Source organism: Saccoglossus kowalevskii, unplaced genomic scaffold (assembly GCF_978046115.1).
Source record: "Saccoglossus kowalevskii unplaced genomic scaffold, keSacKowa6.1 SCAFFOLD_24, whole genome shotgun sequence".
NCBI lineage: Eukaryota > Metazoa > Hemichordata > Enteropneusta > Harrimaniidae > Saccoglossus > Saccoglossus kowalevskii.
Window position 1 is genome coordinate 4,674,861 of NW_028188618.1, and position 13,121 is coordinate 4,687,981.

Genomic DNA, 13,121 nt, shown 5'->3' on the forward strand with positions numbered 1-13,121 from the left:
CTTTGCCACTACTTTTCAGTACTTTGCCACTACTTTTCAGCACTTTGCCACAACTTTGCAGTACTTTGCCACACTTTTCAGTACTTTGCCACGATTTTGCCACAACTTTTCAGTACTTTGCCACACTTTTCAGTACTTTGCCACTACTTTTCAGCACTTTGCCACAAATTTTCAGTACTTTGCTACTACTTTTCATCACTTTGCTACACTTTTCAACACTTTGCCACTGCTTTTCAGTACTTTGCCACTACTTTTCAGCACTTTGCCTCAACTTTTCAGTACTTGGCCACACTTTTCATGACTTTGCCACACTTTTCATTACTTTGCAACTACTTTTCAGCACTTTGCCACAACTTTTTAGTACTTTACCACACTTGTCAGCATTTTGCCACTACTTTTCAGCACTTTGCCACGACTTTGCCACAACCTTTCAGTACTTTGCCGCACTTTTCAGTAATTTGCCACTACTTTTCGGCACTTTGCCACAACTTTTCTGTACTTTGCCACGCTTTTCAGTACTTTGCCACAACTTTTCAGTACTTTGCCACTATTTTCCAGCACTTTGCCACAATTTTTAAGTACTTTGCCACACTTAACAGTAGTTTGCCTCTACTTTTCAGCACTTTGCCACAACTTTTCAGTACTTTGCTACACTGTTCAGTACTTTGCCACGACTTTGCCACAACTTTTCAGTACTTTGCCACACTTTTCAGTACTTTGCCACTGCTTTTCAGTACTTTGCCACAACTTTTCAGCACTTTGCAACAACTTTTCAGTACTTTGCCACACTTTTTCAGTACTTTGCCATTACTTTTCAGCACTTCGCCACTGCCTTTCAGTACTTTGCCACAACTTTTCAGTACTTTGCCACTACTTTTCAGCACTTTGCCACAACTTTTTAGTACTTTGTCACACTTTTCAGCACTTTGCCACTACTTTTCAGTACTTTGCCACTACTTTTCAGCACTTTGCCACAACTTTTCAGTACTTTGCCACACTTTTCAGTACTTTGCCAAGGCTTTTCAGCACTTTGCCACAACTTTTCAGTACTTTGCAACACTTTTCAGTACTTTGCCACTACTTTTCAGCATTTTGACAAAACTTTTCAGTATTTTGCCACACTTTTCAGTACTTTACCACGACTTTGCCACAACTTTTCAGTACTTTGCCTCACTTTTCAGTACTTTGCCACTGCTTTTTAGTACTTTGCCACTGCATTTCAGTACTTTGCCACTACTTTTCAGTACTTTGCCACACTTTTCAGCACTTTGCCACTACCTTTCAGTACTTTGCCACTACTTTTCAGAACTCTGTCACAACTTTTCAGTACTTTGCCACACTTTTCAGTACTTTGCCACGACTTTGCCACAACTTTTCACTACTTTGCCATTACTTTTCAGCACTTTGCCACAACTTTTCAGTACTTGGCCACACTTTTCAGGACTTTGCCACACTTTTCAGTACTTTGCCACTAATTTTCAGCACTTTGCCACAACTTTTCAGTACTTTGCCACACTTTTCAGCACTTTGCCACTACTTTTCAGGCCCTTGCTACTACTTTTCAGCACTTTGCCACAACTTTTTAGTACTTTGCCACACTTTTCAGTACTTTGCCTCTACTTTTCAGCACTTTGCCACAACTTTTCAGTACTTTGCCACACTGTTGTGTACTTTGCCACGACTTTGCCACACTTTTCAGTACTTTGCCACTGCTTTTCAGTACTTTGCCACAACTTTTCAGCACTTTGCAACAACTTTTCAGTTCTTTGCCACTGCTTTTCAGTACTTTGCCACTACTTTTCAGCACTTCGCCACTGCCTTTCAGTACTTTGCCACAACTTTTCATTACTTTGCCACACTTTTCAGTACTTTGCCACGACTTTGCCACAACTTTTCAGTACTTTGCCACACTTTTCAATACTTTGCCACTGCTTTTCAGTACTTTGCCACAACTTTTCAGCACTTTGCCACAACTTTTCAGTACTTTGCCACACTTTTTCAGTACTTTGCCAGTACTTTTCAGCACTTCGCCACTGCATTTCAGTACTTTGCCACAACTTTTCAGTACTATGCCACTACTTTTCAGCACTTTGCCACAACTTTTCAGTACTTTGCCACACTTTTCAGTATTTTGCCACGACTTTGCCACAACTTTTCACTACTTTGCCACACTTTTCAGCTCTTTGCCACAACATTTCAGTACTTTCCAACTACTTTTCATCACTTTGCCACACTTTTCAACACTTTGCCACAGCTTTTCACTACTTTGCCACTACTTTTCAGCACTTTGCCACAACTTTTCAGTACTTGGCCACACTTTTCAGGACTTTGCCACACTTTTCAGTACTTTGCCACTACTTTTCAGCACTTTGCCACAACTTTTCAGTACTTTGCCACACTTTTCAGCACTTTGCCACTACTTTTCAGTACTTTGCCACTACTTTTCAGCACTTTGCCACAACTTTTCAGTACTTTGCCACACTGTTGAGTACTTTGCCACGACTTTGCCACACTTTTCAGTACTTTGCCACTGCTTTTCAGTACTTTGCCACAACTTTTCAGCACTTTGCAACAACTTTTCAGTTCTTTGCCACTGCCTTTCAGTACTTTGCCACAACTTTTCATTACTTTGCCACACTTTTCAGTACTTTGCCACGACTTTGCCACAACTTTTCAGTACTTTGCCACTCTGTTCAGTACTTTGCCACTGCTTTTCAGTACTTTGCCACTACTTTTCAGCACTTTGCCACAACTTTTCAGTACTTTGCCATACTTTTCAGTACTTTGCAACGACTTTGCCACAACTTTTCAGTACTTTGCCACACTTTTCAGTACTTTGCAACTACTTTTCAGCACTTTGCCACAACTTTTCTGTACTTTGCCACACTTTTTCAGTACTTTGCCACGACTTTGCCACAACTTTGCAGTACTTTGCCACAATTTTCAGTACTTTGCAACTGCTTTTTAGTACTTTGTCACTAATTTTAAGATCTTTGCCACTACTTTTCAGCACTTTGCCACGACTTTGCCACAACCTTTCAGTACTTTGCCACACTTTTCAGTACTTTGCCACTACTTTTCGGCACTTTGCCACAACTTTTCTGTACTTTGCCACACTTTATCAGTACTTTGCCACGACTTTGCCACAACTTTTCTGTTCTTTGCCACGCTTTTCAGCACTTTGCCACTACTTTTCAGTACTTTGCCACTACTTTTCAGCACTTTGCCACAACTTTGCAGTACTTTGCCACACTTTTCAGTACTTTGCCACGATTTTGCCACAACTTTTCAGTACTTTGCCACACTTTTCAGTACTTTGCCACTACTTTTCAGCACTTTGCCACAAATTTTCAGTACTTTGCTACTACTTTTCATCACTTTGCTACACTTTTCAACACTTTGCCACTGCTTTTCAGTACTTTGCCACTACTTTTCAGCACTTTGCCTCAACTTTTCAGTACTTGGCCACACTTTTCATGACTTTGCCACACTTTTCATTACTTTGCAACAACTTTTCAGTACTTTGCCACACATTTTTCAGTACTTTGCCACTACTTTTCAGCACTTCGCCACTGCCTTTCAGTACTTTGCCACAACTTTTCTGTACTTTGCCACTACTTTTCAGCACTTTGCCACAACTTTTTAGTACTTTGTCACACTTTTCAGCACTTTGCCACTACTTTTCAGTACTTTGCCACTACTTTTCAGCACTTTGCCACAACTTTTCAGTACTTTGCCACACTTTTCAGTACTTTGCCAAGACTTTTCAGCACTTTGCCACAACTTTTCAGTACTTTGCAACACTTTTCAGTACTTTGCCACTACTTTTCAGCATTTTGACAAAACTTTTCAGTACTTTGCCACACTTTTCAGTACTTTACCACGACTTTGTCACAACTTTTCAGTACTTTGCCTCACTTTTCAGTACTTTGCCACTGCTTTTTAGTACTTTGCCACTGCTTTTCAGTACTTTGCCACTACTTTTCAGTACTTTGCCACACTTTTCAGCACTTTGCCACTACCTTTCAGTACTTTGCCACTACTTTTCAGAACTCTGTCACAACTTTTCAGTACTTTGCCACACTTTTCAGTACTTTGCCACGACTTTGCCACAACTTTTCACTACTTTGCCACACTTTTCAGCACTTTAACACAACATTTCAGTACTTTGCCACTACTTTTCATCACTTTGCCACACTTTTCAACACTTTGCCACAGCTTTTCACTACTTTGCCATTACTTTTCAGCACTTTGCCACAACTTTTCAGTACTTGGCCACACTTTTCAGGACTTTGCCACACTTTTCAGTACTTTGCCACTAATTTTCAGCACTTTGCCACAACTTTTCAGTACTTTGCCACACTTTTCAGCACTTTGCCACTACTTTTCAGGCCTTTACTACTACTTTTCAGCACTTTGCCACAACTTTTTAGTACTTTGCCACACTTTTCAGTACTTTGCCTCTACTTTTCAGCACTTTGCCACAACTTTTCAGTACTTTGCCACACTGTTGTGTACTTTGCCACGACTTTGCCACACTTTTTAGTACTTTGCCACTGCTTTTCAGTACTTTGCCACAACTTTTCAGCACTTTGCAACAACTTTTCAGTTCTTTGCCACTGCTTTTCAGTACTTTGCCACTACTTTTCAGCACTTCGCCACTGCCTTTCAGTACTTTGCCACAACTTTTCATTACTTTGCCACACTTTTCAGTACTTTGCCACGACTTTGCCACAACTTTTCAGTACTTTGCCACACTTTTCAATACTTTGCCACTGCTTTTCAGTACTTTGCCACAACTTTTCAGCACTTTGCCACAACTTTTCAGTACTTTGCCACACTTTTTCAGTACTTTGCCAGTACTTTTCAGCACTTCGCCACTGCCTTTCAGTACTTTGCCACAACTTTTCAGTACTATGCCACTACTTTTCAGCACTTTGCCACAACTTTTCAGTACTTTGCCACACTTTTCAGTACTTTGCCACGATTTTGCCACAACTTTTCACTACTTTGCCACACTTTTCAGCACTTTGCCACAACATTTCAGTACTTTGCCACTACTTTTCATCACTTTGCCACACTTTTCAACACTTTGCCACAGCTTTTCACTACTTTGCCACTACTTTTCAGCACTTTGCCACAACTTTTCAGTACTTGGCCACACTTTTCAGGACTTTGCCACACTTTTCAGTACTTTGCCACTACTTTTCAGCACTTTGCCACAACTTTTCAGTACTTTGCCACACTTTTCAGTACTTTTCCACTGCTTTTCAGTACTTTGCCACAACTTTTCAGTACTTTGCCACACTTTTCAGCACTTTGCCGCTACCTTTCAGTACTTTGCCACTACTTTTCAGAACTTTGTCACAACTTTTCAGTACTTTGCCACACTTTTCAGTACTTTGCCACGACTTTGCCACAAATTTTCAGTACTTTGCCACACTTTTCAGCACTTTGCCACAACATTTCAGTACTTTGCCATGACTTTGCCACAACTTTTCAGTACTTTGCCACACTTTTCAGTACTTTGCAACTACTTTTCAGCACTTTGCCACAACTTTTCTGTACTTTGCCACACTTTTTCAGTACTTTGCCACGACTTTGCCACAACTTTGCAGTACTTTGCCACAATTTTCAGTACTTTGCAACTGCTTTTTAGTACTTTGTCACTAATTTTAAGATCTTTGCCACTACTTTTCAGCACTTTGCCACGACTTTGCCACAACCTTTCAGTACTTTGCCACACTTTTCAGTACTTTGCCACTACTTTTCGGCACTTTGCCACAACTTTTCTGTACTTTGCCACACTTTATCAGTACTTTGCCACGACTTTGCCACAACTTTTCTGTTCTTTGCCACGCTTTTCAGCACTTTGCCACTACTTTTCAGTACTTTGCCACTACTTTTCAGCACTTTGCCACAACTTTGCAGTACTTTGCCACACTTTTCAGTACTTTGCCACGATTTTGCCACAACTTTTCAGTACTTTGCCACACTTTTCAGTACTTTGCCACTACTTTTCAGCACTTTGCCACAAATTTTCAGTACTTTGCTACTACTTTTCATCACTTTGCTACACTTTTCAACACTTTGCCACTGCTTTTCAGTACTTTGCCACTACTTTTCAGCACTTTGCCTCAACTTTTCAGTACTTGGCCACACTTTTCATGACTTTGCCACACTTTTCATTACTTTGCAACTACTTTTCAGCACTTTGCCACAACTTTTTAGTACTTTACCACACTTGTCAGCATTTTGCCACTACTTTTCAGCACTTTGCCACGACTTTGCCACAACCTTTCAGTACTTTGCCGCACTTTTCAGTAATTTGCCACTACTTTTCGGCACTTTGCCACAACTTTTCTGTACTTTGCCACGCTTTTCAGTACTTTGCCACAACTTTTCAGTACTTTGCCACTATTTTCCAGCACTTTGCCACAATTTTTAAGTACTTTGCCACACTTAACAGTAGTTTGCCTCTACTTTTCAGCACTTTGCCACAACTTTTCAGTACTTTGCTACACTGTTCAGTACTTTGCCACGACTTTGCCACAACTTTTCAGTACTTTGCCACACTTTTCAGTACTTTGCCACTGCTTTTCAGTACTTTGCCACAACTTTTCAGCACTTTGCAACAACTTTTCAGTACTTTGCCACACTTTTTCAGTACTTTGCCATTACTTTTCAGCACTTCGCCACTGCCTTTCAGTACTTTGCCACAACTTTTCAGTACTTTGCCACTACTTTTCAGCACTTTGCCACAACTTTTTAGTACTTTGTCACACTTTTCAGCACTTTGCCACTACTTTTCAGTACTTTGCCACTACTTTTCAGCACTTTGCCACAACTTTTCAGTACTTTGCCACACTTTTCAGTACTTTGCCAAGGCTTTTCAGCACTTTGCCACAACTTTTCAGTACTTTGCAACACTTTTCAGTACTTTGCCACTACTTTTCAGCATTTTGACAAACTTTTCAGTATTTTGCCACACTTTTCAGTACTTTACCACGACTTTGCCACAACTTTTCAGTACTTTGCCTCACTTTTCAGTACTTTGCCACTGCTTTTTAGTACTTTGCCACTGCATTTCAGTACTTTGCCACTACTTTTCAGTACTTTGCCACACTTTTCAGCACTTTGCCACTACCTTTCAGTACTTTGCCACTACTTTTCAGAACTCTGTCACAACTTTTCAGTACTTTGCCACACTTTTCAGTACTTTGCCACGACTTTGCCACAACTTTTCACTACTTTGCCATTACTTTTCAGCACTTTGCCACAACTTTTCAGTACTTGGCCACACTTTTCAGGACTTTGCCACACTTTTCAGTACTTTGCCACTAATTTTCAGCACTTTGCCACAACTTTTCAGTACTTTGCCACACTTTTCAGCACTTTGCCACTACTTTTCAGGCCCTTGCTACTACTTTTCAGCACTTTGCCACAACTTTTTAGTACTTTGCCACACTTTTCAGTACTTTGCCTCTACTTTTCAGCACTTTGCCACAACTTTTCAGTACTTTGCCACACTGTTGTGTACTTTGCCACGACTTTGCCACACTTTTCAGTACTTTGCCACTGCTTTTCAGTACTTTGCCACAACTTTTCAGCACTTTGCAACAACTTTTCAGTTCTTTGCCACTGCTTTTCAGTACTTTGCCACTACTTTTCAGCACTTCGCCACTGCCTTTCAGTACTTTGCCACAACTTTTCATTACTTTGCCACACTTTTCAGTACTTTGCCACGACTTTGCCACAACTTTTCAGTACTTTGCCACACTTTTCAATACTTTGCCACTGCTTTTCAGTACTTTGCCACAACTTTTCAGCACTTTGCCACAACTTTTCAGTACTTTGCCACACTTTTTCAGTACTTTGCCAGTACTTTTCAGCACTTCGCCACTGCATTTCAGTACTTTGCCACAACTTTTCAGTACTATGCCACTACTTTTCAGCACTTTGCCACAACTTTTCAGTACTTTGCCACACTTTTCAGTATTTTGCCACGACTTTGCCACAACTTTTCACTACTTTGCCACACTTTTCAGCTCTTTGCCACAACATTTCAGTACTTTCCAACTACTTTTCATCACTTTGCCACACTTTTCAACACTTTGCCACAGCTTTTCACTACTTTGCCACTACTTTTCAGCACTTTGCCACAACTTTTCAGTACTTGGCCACACTTTTCAGGACTTTGCCACACTTTTCAGTACTTTGCCACTACTTTTCAGCACTTTGCCACAACTTTTCAGTACTTTGCCACACTTTTCAGCACTTTGCCACTACTTTTCAGTACTTTGCCACTACTTTTCAGCACTTTGCCACAACTTTTCAGTACTTTGCCACACTGTTGAGTACTTTGCCACGACTTTGCCACACTTTTCAGTACTTTGCCACTGCTTTTCAGTACTTTGCCACAACTTTTCAGCACTTTGCAACAACTTTTCAGTTCTTTGCCACTGCCTTTCAGTACTTTGCCACAACTTTTCATTACTTTGCCACACTTTTCAGTACTTTGCCACGACTTTGCCACAACTTTTCAGTACTTTGCCACTCTGTTCAGTACTTTGCCACTGCTTTTCAGTACTTTGCCACTACTTTTCAGCACTTTGCCACAACTTTTCAGTACTTTGCCATACTTTTCAGTACTTTGCAACGACTTTGCCACAACTTTTCAGTACTTTGCCACACTTTTCAGTACTTTGACACTGCTTTTCAGCACTTTGCCACTGCTTTTCAGTACTTTGCCACTACTTTTCAGTACTTTGCCACAATTTTCAGCACTTTGCCACTACCTTTCAGTACTTTGCCACTACTTTTCAGAACTCTGTCACAACTTTTCAGTACTTTGCCACACTTTTCAGTACTTTGCCACGACTTTGCCACAACTTTTCACTACTTTGCCACACTTTTCAGCACTTTGCCACAACATTTCAGTACTTTGCCACTACTTTTCAGCACTTTGCCACACTTTTCAACACTTTGCCACAGCTTTTCACTACTTTGCCACTACTTTTCAGCACTTTGCCACAACTTTTCAGTACTTGGCCACACTTTTCAGGACTTTGCCACACTTTTCAGTACTTTGCCACTACTTTTCAGCACTTTGCCACAACTTTTCAGTACTTTGCCACACTTTTCAGCACTTTGCCACTACTTTTCAGTACTTTGCCACTACTTTTCAGCACTTTGCCACAACTTTTCAGTACTTTGCCACACTTTTCAGTACTTTGCCTCTACTTTTCAGCACTTTGCCACTACTTTTCAGCACTTTGCCACAACTTTTCAGTACTTGGCCACACTTTTCATGACTTTGCCACACTTTTCAGTACTTTGCCACTACTTTTCAGTACTTTGCCACGACTTTGCCACTGCTTTTCAGTACTTTGCCACTGCTTTTCAGTACTTTGCCACAACTTTTCAGCACTTTGCAACAAATTTTTAGTTCTTTGCCACTGCTTTTCAGTAATTTGCCACTACTTTTCAGCACTTCGCCACTGCCTTTCAGTACTTTACCACAACTTTTCATTACTTTGCCACACTTTTCAGTACTTTTCCACGACTTTGCCACAACTTTTCAGTACTTTGCCACTCTGTTCAGTACTTTGCCACTGCTTTTCAGTACTTTGCCACTACTTTTCAGCACTTTGCCACAACTTTTCAGTACTTTGCCATACTTTTCAGTACTTTGCAACGACTTTGCCACAACTTTTCAGTACTTTGCCACAATTTTCAGTACATTAACACACTTTTCAGTACATTTCCACGACTTTGCCACAACTTTTCATTACTTTGCCACACTTTTCAGCACTTTGCCACAACGCCTGATGCAGCTTAACTTCAGCTTAACTTCAGTGATCGGACGAGAACTGGTGTATTCTGCAATGGTTTGGCAGTAGGCTGACTATTTGTCCGAATTGTATATCATTTAGTGATTCGTCTAGGCAAAAAATCATGGGAAAAAGTTAGTATGTAATGTGGAATAAAAATGTTGATAAGCCTACTGCACGTGGTATTCCCAGCAGGTCTCCCATGCAAGTACTAACCACGCCCGATGCAGCTTAAATTCAGTGATCGGACAAGAACTGGTGTATTCTGCAATGGTTTGGCAGTAGGCTGAATATTCGTCGGAATTGGATGTCATTTAATGCTTCGGCTAGGCAAAAAATCATGGAAAAAAAGTTAGTATGTAATGTGAAATAAAAATGTTGATGAGCCTACTGCACGTGGTATTCCCAGCAGGTCTCCCGTGCAAGTACTAACCACGCCCGATGCGGCTTAACTTCAGTGATCGGACGAGAACTGGTGTATTCTGCAATGGTTTGGCAGTAGGCCGAATATTCGTCGGAATTGGATGTAATTTAATACTTCGGCTAGGCAAAAAATCCCTGGAAAAAGTTAGTATGTACGGTAGAATAAAATTATTGATGAGCCTAATGCACGTGGTGTTCCCAGCCGGTCTCCCATGCAAGTACTAACCACACCCAATGCAACTTAACTTCAGTGATCGGACGAGAACTGGTGTATTCTGCAATTGTTTGTCAGTAGGCTAAACATTTGTCGCAATTGGATGTCATTCAATGCTTCGGCTAGGCAAAAAATCATAGGAAAAAGTTACTATGTAATGTGGAATAAAAATGTTGATGACCCTACTGCACGTGGTATTCCCAGCCGGTCTCCCATGCAAGTACTAACCACACCCGATGCAGCTTAACTTCATTGATCGGACGAGAACTGGTGTATTCTGCAATGGTTTGGCAGTAGGCTGAATATTCGTCGGAATTGGATGTAATTTAATACTTCGGCTAGGCAAAAAATCCCGGGAAAATGTTAGTATGTACGGTAGAATAAAAATGTTGACGAGCCTAATGCACGTGGTGTACCCAGCCGGTCTCCCATGCAAGTACTAATCACGCCTGATGCAGCTTAACTTCAGTGATCAGACGAGAACTGGTGTATTCTGCAATGGGTTGGCAGTAGGCTGTATATTCGTCGAAATTGGATGTAATTTAATACTATGGCTAGGCAAATAATCCCGGGAATAAGTTAGTATGTACGGTGGAATAAAAATATTGATGAGCCTAATGCACGTGGTATTCTCAGCCGTCCTCCCATTCAAGTACTAACAACGCCCGATGCAGCTTAACTTGAGTGATCGGACGAGAACTGGTGTATTCTGCAATGGTTTGGCAGTAGGCTGAATATTCGTCCGAATTGTATATACTAACTTTTTCCCATGATTGTTTGCCTAGACGAAGCATTAAATGCTGAAAAGCAGTGGCAAAGTACTGAAAAGTAGTGGCAAAGTGCTGAAAAGTGTGGCAAAGTACTGAAAAGTTGTGGCAAAGTGCTGAAAAGTTGTGGCAAAGTACTGAAAAGTAGTGGCAAAGTGCTGAAAAGTGTGGCAAAGTACTGAAAAGTTGTGGCAAAGTGCTGAAAAGTTGTGGCAAAGTACTGAAAAGCAGTGGCAAAGTACTGAAAAGTGTGGCAAAGTACTGAAAAGTTGTGGCAAAGTCGTGGCAAAGTACTCAACAGTGTGGCAAAGTACTGAAAAGTTGTGGCAATGTGCTGAAAAGTAGAGGCAAAGTACTGAAAAGTGTGGCAAAGTACTGAAAAGTTGTGGCAAAGTGCTGAAAAGTAGTGGCAAAGTACTGAAAAGTAGTGGCAACGTGCTGAGAAGTGTGGCAAAGTACTGAAAATTTGTGGCAAAGTGCTGAAAAGTAGCGGCAAAGCACTGAAAAGTGTGGCAAACTCCTGAAAAGTGTGGCCAAGTACTGAAAAGTTGTGGCAAAGTGATGACAATTAGTGGCAAAGTAGTGAAAAGCAGTGGCAAAGTGTTGAAAAGGGTGGCAAAGTACTGCAAAGTTGTGTCAAAGTCGTTGCAAAGTACTGAAAAATGTGGCAAAGTACAGAAAAGTTGTGGCAAAGTGCTGAAAAGTAGTGGCAAAGTACTGAAATGTGTGGCAAAGTACTGAAAAGTTGTGGCAAAGTCGAGGCAAAGTACTGAAAAGTTGTGGCAAAGTGCTGAAAAGTGTGGCAAAGTACTGAAAAGTTGTGGCAAAGTCGTTGCAAAGTACAGAAAAGTTGTGGCAAAGTACTGAAAAGTGTGGCAAAGTACTGAAAAGTTGTGGCAATGTCGTGGCAAAGTACTGAAAAGTGTGGCAAAGTACTGAAAAGTTGTGGCAAAGTGCTGAAAAGTAGAGGCAAAGTACTGAAAAGTGTGGCAAAGTATTGAAAAGTCGTGGCAAAGTGCTGAAAAGTAGTGGCAAAGTACTGAAAATTAGTGGCAAAGTATTGAAAATTGTGGCAAATTTGTGGCAAAGTCGTGGCAAAGTACTGAAAAGTGTGGCAAAGTACTGAAAAGTTGTGGCAATGTCGTGGCAAAGTACTGAAAAGTGTGGCAAAGTACTGAAAAGTTGTGGCAAAGTGCTGAAAAGTAGAGGCAAATTACTGAAAAGTGTGGCAAAGTACTGAAAAGTTGTGGCAAAGTGCTGAAAAGTAGTGGCAAAGTATTGAAAAGCAGTGGCAAAGTATTGAAAATTGTGGCAAATTTGTGGCAAAGTCGTGGCAAAGTACTGAAAAGTGTGGCAAAGTATAGACAAGTTGTGGCAAAGTGCTGAAAAGTAGTGGCAAAGGACTGAAAAGTGTGGCAAAGTCCTGAAAAGTTGTGGCAAAGTGCTGAAAAGTAGTGGCAAAGTACTGAAAAGTTGTGGCAAAGTGCTGAAAATTAGTGGCAAAGTATTGAAAAGTGTGGCAAAGTACTCAAAAGTTGTGGCAAAGTCGTGGCAAAGTATTGAAAAGCGTGGCAAAGTACAGAAAAGTTGTGGTAAAGTGCTGAAAAGTAGTGGCAACGTACTGAAAAGTGTGGCAAAGTACTGAAAACTTGTGGCAAATTCGTGGCAAAGTGCTGAAAAGCAGTGGCAAAGTACTGAAAAGTAGTGGCAAAGTGCTGAAAAGTGTGCAAGGTACTGGAAAGTTGTGGCAAAGTGCTGACAATTAGTGGCAAAGTACTGAAAAGCAGTTGCAAAGTAATGAAAATGGTGGCAAAGTACTGCAAAGTTGTGGCAAAGTCGTGGCAAAGTACTGAAAAGTGTGGCAAAGTACTGAAAAGTTGTGGC

General features: G+C 40.9%; 6 pseudogenes; all 6 read right to left on the reverse strand.

Annotated features, from left to right (window-relative positions):
- Positions 1-10,000: 10,000 nt before the first annotated feature.
- Positions 10,001-10,120, reverse strand: LOC146727215 (5S ribosomal RNA; annotated as a pseudogene).
- A 97-nt stretch (positions 10,121-10,217) lies between these two features.
- Positions 10,218-10,337, reverse strand: LOC146727216 (5S ribosomal RNA; annotated as a pseudogene).
- A 96-nt stretch (positions 10,338-10,433) lies between these two features.
- LOC146727217 (5S ribosomal RNA) lies at positions 10,434-10,553 on the reverse strand (annotated as a pseudogene).
- A 96-nt stretch (positions 10,554-10,649) lies between these two features.
- Positions 10,650-10,769, reverse strand: LOC146727218 (5S ribosomal RNA; annotated as a pseudogene).
- A 96-nt stretch (positions 10,770-10,865) lies between these two features.
- On the reverse strand, positions 10,866-10,985 carry LOC146727219 (5S ribosomal RNA; annotated as a pseudogene).
- A 96-nt stretch (positions 10,986-11,081) lies between these two features.
- On the reverse strand, positions 11,082-11,201 carry LOC146727220 (5S ribosomal RNA; annotated as a pseudogene).
- Between the last annotated feature and the right edge of the window lie 1,920 nt (positions 11,202-13,121).